The sequence below is a fragment of the Herpailurus yagouaroundi genome, unplaced genomic scaffold (genome assembly GCF_014898765.1).
Source record: "Herpailurus yagouaroundi ecotype Mexico unplaced genomic scaffold, PumYag 189, whole genome shotgun sequence".
NCBI classification, from domain to species: Eukaryota; Metazoa; Chordata; class Mammalia; order Carnivora; family Felidae; genus Herpailurus; species Herpailurus yagouaroundi.
The window spans coordinates 14766305-14776552 of NW_024412420.1; the positions used below are offsets into that span (position 1 = coordinate 14766305).

The 10248-nt window shown below is 44.5% G+C and overlaps 1 pseudogene; it reads right to left on the minus strand.

The window, feature by feature from the left end:
- Window positions 1-9182: 9182 nt before the first annotated feature.
- LOC121045156 (nucleoside diphosphate kinase, mitochondrial-like) lies at window positions 9183-10039 on the minus strand (annotated as a pseudogene).
- Between the last annotated feature and the right edge of the window lie 209 nt (window positions 10040-10248).

Consider the following 10248-nt stretch of genomic DNA (forward strand, 5'->3'; position numbering starts at 1 on the left):
CAGAGAGAGAGAGAGGAAGAGAGAGAAAATCCCAAGTAGGCTCTGCAATGTCAGAGTGGTGGCTGACACAGGGATCAAACCCATGAACCATGAGATCATGACATGAACCCAAATCAAGAGTTGGATGCTTAACTGACTAAGCCACCCAGGTGCCCCTGTCTTTCACCTCTAACATAAAATTTTTAAATTTTAGGTCCCAATTCATTTATTTTATTTCATCACTTGTGCTTTTGGTATTCTATCTAAAAAACCACTGCCTAATTCAAGTTCAAGATTTAATTTGTTCCTATGTTTTCTTCTGACAGGTCTATACTTCTAGCTCTGACATTTAACTCTGATCCATTTTGAGTTAATTTCTATATATCATGTTCTCCTCTATTCCCAATTTGTTGGAGTTTGTTAAATGCTTTCTCTGTTTCCACCTTGGTTTTTGTTTTTGTTTTTGTCTTTTATTCTATTAAATATGGTGTATTATGTAGGTTGATTTTTGTACGTTGAACCAGCCTTGGATACCTGGGATAAATTATTGGGTTATGGTGTATAATGTTTTTTTTTTTTCAAAAAAATTTTTAAGTTTACTTATTTATTTTGAGAGAGAGAGAGAGAGAGAGAGAGAGAGAGAGAGAGAAAGGAGAGAGCAGGAGTGCAGTGAGAGAGGAAGAGAGAAAATCCTAAGCAGGCTCCTCAATGTCAGCACAGAACCCACAGTGGGGATTGATCTCATGAACTGGGAGATCTTGACTTGAACTGGGATCAAGAGTGGGATGCTTAACTGACTGAGCCACCCAAGAGCCCCTAATCTTTGTTATATGCTGCTGAATTGGGTGTTAACATTTTGTTGAGGATTTTTGCATATATGTTTATAAGGGATAAAGGTCTGTAGTCTTATTTTCTTGTGATGTTTTTGTGTGGTTTGGGTATCAGGGTAAGTCTAGTTAGAGATCTGTCAATTTTGTAAATCTCTTCAGTATACCAGTTTTTGGTTTTATTGATTTTCCCTACTTTTTTGTATTCTCTATTTCATTTGGTTACATTCTTGCCTTTATTCTTTCTTTCCTTCTACTTGATTCAGGTTTACTTTGGTCTTCTTTCTCTGATTTTTCAAGGTGAGAGCTAGGTTCTTTATATGAAATATTTCTTCTTTTTTCCCCAATATAGTCATTTATAGCTATAAATTTCCAAGCACTGACTTAGCTGCATCCCATAGGTTTTGATATGTTGCATTTTCATTAGAAATATTTTCTAATTTCCTTTGTGAGTTCTTTGGTCCATTGATTATTTACAAGTGTGTTATTTAATTTCCACATATCTGTGGATTCTGAAATTTTCCTTCTGTTATTGTTTTTTTTTAATTTTTTAAATGTTTATTTGTTTCTGAGAGAGAGAGAGACAGAGCACGAGTGGGGGAGGGGCAGAGAACGAGAGAGGGAGACACAGAATCCAAAGCAGGCCCCAGGCTCTGAGCTATCAGCACAGAGCCCAACGTGGGACTCGAACTCATGAACCATGATATCATGACCTGAGCTGAAGTTGGACGCTCAACTGACTGAGCCACGCAGGTGCCCCATTCCTTCTGTTACTGATTGTGATCAGAGACTATCATTTGTGTGGTCTTAGTTCTTTTATTATTTTTTTTTAAATATTTTTATATGTGTAGTTTTTTTTAATGTTTATTTATTTTGAGAGAGAGCAGGGAAGAGGCAGAGAGAGAGGAAGAGAGAGAATACCAAGCAGGCTCCACACTGTCAGCACAGAGCCCAACACAGGGCTCAAACTCACAAACCATGAGATTATGACCTGAGCTGAAATCAAGAGTCAGACCTTAACCAACTGAGCCACCCAGGCACCCTGATCTTAATTCTTTAAAATTTGTTGAGATTCATTTTATAGCCTAACATATGGTCTATTTGGAGAATGTTCCATGTGCACCCGAGAAGAATATGTACTCTGCTGTTGTTGGGTGAAGCAGTCTATGGACATCTGTTGGGTTCAGTTGATTTATAGTTGGTCAAGTTTTCTGCTTCCTTATTGATCTACTGCCTAGTTTTTTAATCCGTTATTGAAAGTAGGGTTTTGAAATCTCCGATCATGATTGTTTAATTGAATATTTCTCCCTTTGATTCTGTCAGTGTTTGCTTTATGTGTTTTTGGGCTCTGTTTTTTAACTGCATATATGTGTATTTGTTATATCTTCTTGATGGATTGATCCCTATATCATTATTAAATGTTCTTCTTTGTCTCTATAATCAATTTTTATCTTAAAGTCTGTTTCGTCTGATATTAGTATAGCCTTTCAAACTCATTTGTGGGTGTTGTTTGCATGGTATGGCTTTTTCCATCACTAGGGTGTTTCCTTCTCTGCTTCCAGTGGTGTCCCCAGCAGTGGCTTCATGTCTGTGACCCTAGAGTCCATCAGCCAGCCCCTGCTGCTGTGGTGCCGGCACCTGATGAGTACCCCCACCTTGGCTGCAGCTCCTGCTCTAGTTTCTGGGCTTTGGTAATACTACTTTCTTCCTGTGTCCCTCCAGCCGCAGGGATGCTGGAAACTTTCTACTGTTATTAATCTCTGGGCAGCCTCACCATCCCTTGTTTGACTTCTCAGCTCTCCCATCACCTGGATAACTAGCCCCCCATATTAAATTGATTTTGTTTTAAATATCTAGAGTGGGTCTTGCTTGCTTCAACCCTGACTGATACAAGGTGATTCCTGTCCCCAAAGAGTTTAAGGTATAGAAGAAGTTAAGGTTAGATTATACCCCTGTTTCCTACAGTTATAACCAAAACCAAGCATGAAATGATGCTTTACCTAAGATAAGGGGGAAAAAAAATCCAAGATTTCACAGAGCAGATGGGCAAGTAGATAGAATAGGATTTCTTCTCCCCAGACATATGAACATTCTTTTGGGGTATAGTGCAGTGGGCTTAGCTCCCTGTATGATCTTGGGCAAATTGCCTCCCCTCTCTGGGCCTCAGTTTTCTCAAGTGCAAAGTGAGGAGGCTGGGATGCCTAGAAGATGCCTAAACTTTGGCATCTGAGACTCTGAAGTGCAGGACTTTTTTTTTTTTTTATGGCATCCTGCTTATTGCTTAACCACTCCCTGTTATTCCAAATCCCTAAATGGAAGCATGAGAAGACCTCGTCGAACTTTTCCTCCAGCCCAAAGGTTTTGGCTACTCTCGTCATTGGCATCTGGAACCCATTTGCTTTTAGGGATATGGGCAATCTCTTGAACCAGGTGGAAAGGATCCTCAGGGGTTATATCTGGGCAGGGTGTTGGTAAGGAATGTCAAGACAACTTCAGTTTGGAATTATTCTGGAAGCTTCCTCCTGGAGCCCTTTTCCATGTGCCAGATGCTTCTAAGAAAAAATAAATTCAGAGGCAGAAGATCTGTGTTCTAGTCTTGCTTCTGCCATAACTTACTATGTGACTTTGCTCAAGTCACTTCCTCTCTCTGGTTCTTGGCTGCCCATCTAAAAAGTTACGGGATTAGACCACATAAGCTCCAGACTCTCTTTTCAGGATATTCCTTGTTATCCTTAGGGATTTTCTTGGTTCTCTCACTGGTATAGGCCACCATGGAAAGTCCACAAGTACACTGGGAAGGACTAGAGAATTTTGTGGCAGATACGCCATGTTTTTGGGGGTAGAGAGATAATGGGCTGCTACTGATTCTGGTCTCCTTAGTAGCTTCTGCCTGATGCTAAGTGGTGGTGCTCGCTTCAAAGCCTTTTCCTCCTCTCGCTGTACTGCCAAGCCCCTCCAGCTCTGGCTACGTGGATGTGGCATGTTGTGGCCTGGGAGCCTTCAGTTTCAGTTTCTTAGCTGGTCTCTGAGTGAGACGTTGGGGATTCCCTAGTATTTTCAACACTGATTATGAGCTTTCCCTCATAATCCCGCATGCGTGTTAGCAGACAGTGACTATTTACTGTGAATACACTCTTTATGGGAGGTGCAGTGTAGGAAGAACTCAGACTTTCCAAGTCCCATCTCATCCTTGGAGACTCAGGATGGCCCACCTCCTCTGCCCTTTCTTCTCTGCACTTCCATAGCACTTTAGTTTGGTGACACCCAAATTGGTATATACGGCCATGGCACGTGAACTATTTTCTATTCTGGAATAGACTCTATGCTTCTTGTAAACAAAATTGTGCTGGGTACTTTTCTGGGTCGTCTTTGCATTGTCTCAAACAATGCCGTGATTTAAACAACAACAACAACAACAACAAGAGATTTTTTATGTAGTTTGGTATAATTCAATAGTAGTTCAATAATGGGTCCCACAGTGATATCCTCCATCATGGAGGGTTCTGTCTCATCGCACTTGTTATGGAGCATGTGATGCACGTTGAGCAAGAGACTTGAAGCCAGCTTCTTGAGACTGTTGCCTCTTTCCCTCTGGAGAATCTTAGAAGTCAAAGCAGAGACTCTAGAAGTAAAGCCCCTTACTGATGCTTAGGGGCTCGTGGGAGTGGCCACGATCATGTTCAAGCTGTGCCACGGATGCGCTTAATCTTATAAACTGAAGGAGAGGTCTTTGAGCTTATGTTCTCCATTTGGAGTGCCATGAATACTCCAAAGTGTCCATACAAAGGACATGTCCATAACAGAAGCAGACACATAGTGCTTGCTTATATCCAGGGCATCTTAGGACCACTAGGTCTTTGGTCTTTTAAAGACTGATTGCCGGGGCACCTGGATGGCTCAGTCAGCTAAGCGTCTGACTTCAACTTAGATCATGATCTCACGGTCCGTGAGTTCGAGTCCCACATCAGGCTCTGTGCTGACAGCTCAGAGCCTGGAGCCTGCTTCAGATTCTGTGTCTCCCTCTCTCTCTGCCCCTCTCCCACTCGCACTCTGTCTCTCTCTCTCTCTCAAAAATAAAATAAACACATAAAAAAACTAAAAAAAAAAAAAAGACTATTGCCTTATAGAAATGGAGGCTGTCCAACACTGAATTCCTAATAAGCGGGTGCCTGATAAACATTTAATTGGTCGCTAAAGCGACTTTCTTAAGATGCCAGCACTTCTGCACTATTTTCTTGCGAATTCCCTTTTCTCCTCTTAAATTTACTTTGTTGGGAGTTGACTATAGATGGTGGTCTCAGCAGCAGCTTGAATAGGACCTGTATTGTGGCAGAGCAGAGAACACTTTGGTCCCGGGGAATAGACCCAAGGACATCGGTTTTGGTTCTGCAGTGACTTCGTTTTCATTCATTTTACAAATATTTGACAAGCACGTATGTGTCAGGCATGGCTGTGGAGTCTACAAAAATGAACACCCATGGTCCCTGGCCTTTCCTAGCCCACTTGGGGCACAGTGGATGTAGCAGTCAGCTCAAGCTGACAAAATACCATACATTGGGTGGTTTAAACAATAGAAATTTATTTCCGCACAGTTCTGGAGCCTGGAAGTCCCAGATCAGGGTCCAGGAGAGTCAGCGTCTCTTTCTGGCTTGCAGATGGCTACCTTCTCACTATGTCCTCACATAGCCTTTTCTCAGTGTGTGCAAAGGGGCGGAAAGAGAGGGAGAGGGAGAAGGAGAGAGAAAGTGAGGCCTCTGATATCTCTTCTTATAAGGACATTAATCCTATTGGATCAGGCTCCCACTCTTACGACCTTATTTAACCTTAATTACTGCCTTAGAGGCCCCACCTTCAAATGCAGTCACCTTGGGGTTAGGGCTTCAACATATGGGTTTTGGAGACACACAAACATTTATTCCATAATAGTGGGGAAGATGGAAAAATAAAGAGGCAGTTAACCCATAAGCACTGAAAGTACAAAAATGTGCATGGCAAGGCATACATTAAACTCAATATGGGAAGGGAAGAGGTTGCAAATGGAGAGGTATCTAGGAATATGATTGTATTATTCGTTATACCTTTATATATTTAAATATTTCAGAATATTTTTAAAATAATGGAAGACAAAATATAGTACAATGTTGTAGGAACGAATGGAGTAGGGGTGGGGCAAGCCCAGGAAGCCACTAGAGCACACAGGAAGGGAATCAGGAAGGCCATGAAAAAAGTGCCATCAAAGAGGAGTCGGAGTGACCCAGGGGAAGGAAGGAAGTGGTAGTGGTGAGTGATCAGTAGCGAGTGCCAAGTCCAGAAGTGTCGCCCAGTAGACCTTGAACAGGTTGCTTACTTTCTCAGCATCTCTCAGTTTGGGAGTTCAGGACACAGGGAGAGCCACACTGTTTAACTTGGCCTTCTTGCAGGGAACATATAGCCTGTGGGTCAGGTTTCTGGTCTTTGTTACCTGAGCGATGGGTAAGTTGTGTTTGGCATGTGAAACATCTTTTGCTTTCGCTGTATCTTTGGAGCGAATGAATCTCTCTCTGCTGTTGTGATGTGTCAATAGATGGTGTGCAAAGCATTTCCTAGAGTTGACTGTTCCTCACGACTCTGCTTGTCCATTCGTCCATCCATCCATTCACCTGGCATCCATTTACTGAGCCCCTACTCAGCCAGGTGTTGAGTCAAGTGCTAGGACTTGAAGGCCCGATAAACCATAGTCAACTAATGACCAAAGAGCATGCCAACTAATGGTAAGTAATAAGTCTCTGCATATGCATGGAGCTTGCATATTTCTAAGCACATTCTTATATCTTATCCATGTAACCTCCAGGGCTACTCTGTTCGCTACGTTTCAGTTTTCTGATTAAGGAAACTGAGACTTCCAAGAGAGAAAATGACTTGACCTTTGATTCCAAGCTAAGGGGCTTTTCCCATCATGCCAGACTGACGCTAGGCATGATCTGACATACATGAAAGACAGGTCCTGGCTGTCCCCCTCCTTGCCTGGAAAAGATGCCCTCATACTACACTTTCTGCACCCTGTCCTATTCTCCGAGGATGTGCGTACTGCTTTTGGGGAAGTCCTGCCCATGAGCAAAGGTTTCTAAGAAGGAGCAGGGAGCAGGATCTGCAAGAAACTTTTGTAGTTATTCAGTTCAACCACCCATATATATATATAAGAATATACCTTAGCTGAGTTGTCTCTGTCTGCAAAGCCCTGAACGTGGTCTTGCTGTTTCTTACCAATTCTCGGACCCACCTTGTATCCTTTTGATGAACTCCTTTTTCGGAATCAATTGGTTAGAGTTGTGCTTTCCAATTAAGAAGTAGGCAGCTAGACTTTGTAAAGAGTGATATACTATCTACTGATCTGATCCATCAAGTTTTCTCAAGTGAAACGTGGTCCATGTGCTAATTCTGACAACAAACTGGGAAAATACTGATTTTTCAAGGTTAGTTTTTAAAGGCCTAGGTTAGACTAACCGGTCTACTCAGGTATATTATATAGGACATGCAGACTAGATGATATTGGCTGAGTACAAAATCCGGAAGAAATTAAAATATACCAAAGGCATGTCTGAAAACAGTATTTAAAAGTCTGGATTTTCCCTCTTCGCTGAAATCTCAAAAATGTTAATAAAAACACATTTATCTTTGTCAAACTGAGGCGTCAGCTGAAACATGAGACCACAAGACAAGGTGGGAAGAGTTCAGGAGCAGTAAAGACTGAGCAGGAGTGTGGTAGGAAACATGGTCACTGTAGGCAACCCTGACGGGCAGTATAGTTGAAAGTTCCTAAGAGAGTAAATCTTAAGAGGTCTTATCACCAGAAAAATTTTTTTTCATTTCTTTTTGTATCTACGAGATGATAGATGTTAACAAACTGTGGCAATCATTTCACAATATGTGTAAATCAAAGTCATTGTGCTGTGTACCTTGAACTTAATACAGTGTTATGTCCATTATGTCTCAGTACAAGTGGAAAACGTAAAAAATAAAACAAAATAAATACAAAGGAATAACTTAGCTTACCATAAACTCACCGCCCCCCCCCCCCATTACCATCAGAAAGAACAGGGTGAGTCTTGAAAAGGGCAAGAAAGAACAGAGATCTTCTCTAGAAGGTCTGATCTGGAGAGACCTACCAGAAGGAAGCATGCCCAGAGTCCCTTGGAGGGAGCCAGATCTGCAGGAACTCAGTCCTGCCTTTCCTGCAGCTGGAGCCCTGGTCAAAGCACCAATTTCCTGACTCTCCCGAGTGTCCTCTGGCTTCCAGTCCCTCTGGGCAAGTAGATCAAGTCCACGATCATATCTCTTAGTCCTCCCCCAGCTCCAATCCCTGTTTTAGTTTACTTGGGAACAATCTACTCCCATGTGAAGCCAAGCAGAGTGGGCTTCCATCAGTGCTGGGTAACTTGGTTAGTTAGATTTAGGGCTCCAACCAGACAGGGACACCCCAAATTTGAGAAACGTTCTGCTTTGAACTTACCTAGAATTTTGTAACCCAAAAATCTAAAGAAGCAGCTCTCTTAATTCCAGCATGTGTGTGTGTGTGTGTGTGTGTGTGTGTGTGTGTGTTGGTTGGCCAGTGTTACAGATTACATTTGGAGAGCGGCTATAATCTTTTTAGGGTTTAGGGCCTTTTAAGGTCTGAATCAGGCCTTGGGCCACCACGAAGGGCAGGAGCAAGAAGTATGAGGTGAAGAGCTGTCAGGCTGCAGGAGGAAGGAGGCGGCTGTCCAGGAGGAAGAAAGGGAAGGAGGGCCAGGCACAGGCTAGCAGGAGGCGTCAGGTCACCCTGACACCTGTTGCCACGGCCCGGTGGCGGTTTCCTGCTGCTTGTCGGGACACGCGTGCACGGAGAACACAATGGGTTTGCCTTAACAAGAAGATGCTTCCTGTTTTGCCACCTGGGTTCAGTGCCGAGAGGAAGAGTTTATAGGTCTGTGTTTTTCACGTCGCCAAGCTCTGTGAGGGAAGGAGTGGGGGCAGGTGAGGATGGGGGTCTGAGGAAAGGTGAAAGGGAAAGCAAGGGAGCAGTTGTTCTAGAATTGCTCAGAGAAACCTCATGCCGTTCTAGTTTCAGCCCGTGGGGAGAAGGGATGGCCACACTATGCCAACTGTCCCAACAGCTCCGTGCCAGAGCCCCTGTGTGTGGTGGAGGGCTGCCCAGAATCCCCTTGGCTCTTTTTGTTCCTTAGCGAGAACCTGGTGATGACTTCTGCAGTGACCTTTATCTCGGGGAGGTGGTGAGGGCGACTGGAAACTCGGGCTAAAATAGCCTCTGTGGTGAAAGCAGGGGCCGGAAATGGTGAGGTTGATCTTAAGGCAAGTGATGGGTGAGAAATCCACAGTGCCAACTCCCCACCCCCCAGACCGAGCCCACCATTAGGCTAATCCTACATATTTCACAATGGAGTCTGTACCTGTTAGTTAGTTAATTAATTAATTAAGGCGTGTGAGAGGGTAAGCTTTATTTCTACTCTCAGACTCTTACAACTTTCCATAAAGTCTTCATCGTTACCTCAGACATGGCAGAAAATAATAAATGATCCACCTCTGTGCATGACACACTGAATTTTAATGTCCACCTCCTCTCGGGGAAGGGAGGTCACACTACACACTTTTGGAGACACCCCAAAGGTTTTCTGGCACTTTGGTACAGAGAGGATTTGGTCCGAGTCCTTGCTGGCTTAGGATACTTGAAGGTGCGTAAAGTTTGGTTGCTCAACCCCCCCCCCCTGGGCTGCAGTGGGGCAGAAGGTGGACAAGGAGGTGGTCTGGAGCAGATAGGTAGACCATGGATGTGGGCTCGAGTTCTTGTTGACAGAGGTAGTTGATCCTGGGTGGCTGATGGGGTGGCTGAGGGCAGCCTGAGGGCTCAGGCTGGGTAAATGCTGCTTTGGTTGGCTTCGTCTGCCCAATCCACCAGCTCACTGCTCTGGAACCATAGCTGGATCTCCATCTGGGCCCCCTCCATGGAGTCACTGGTGTGGCTGATGTGGATGCTGAAGTCCCCTCTGATGGTGTCGGGGGCAGTCTCTGCTGAGTCACTGTGTCCTATCAGGGCCCTTGAGGACCAGACCACGTCGAGGCCTTCCCAGACCATGGCTGCCACCAGCCGGAGCTCCCGCAGCTGAGGAGGGCTCATTAGAAGGGCTTCGTCTGCAGGTCACGACCGTGCTTGGCAAGGACTCTGGTGCCTGTAGCATCTTCATCCCCACCCGGCTTGAAGCCCCTCCTCTCAAAGCACAGGATCACATCCCCAACAAGCCGCTGCTGCATCCCATCTGACTTCACCGCAGTCAGGGTCCACTCCTGGGTACTGGAGGACCCTCCCGAATTGGGGCATATGAACAGGCTCAGGCCCAGGGCCTAGAGCCACTCAGCAGTCCCCACGGCACATTCCAAGAAGCTGCCCGTGATCTCTCACCTGCGGGCT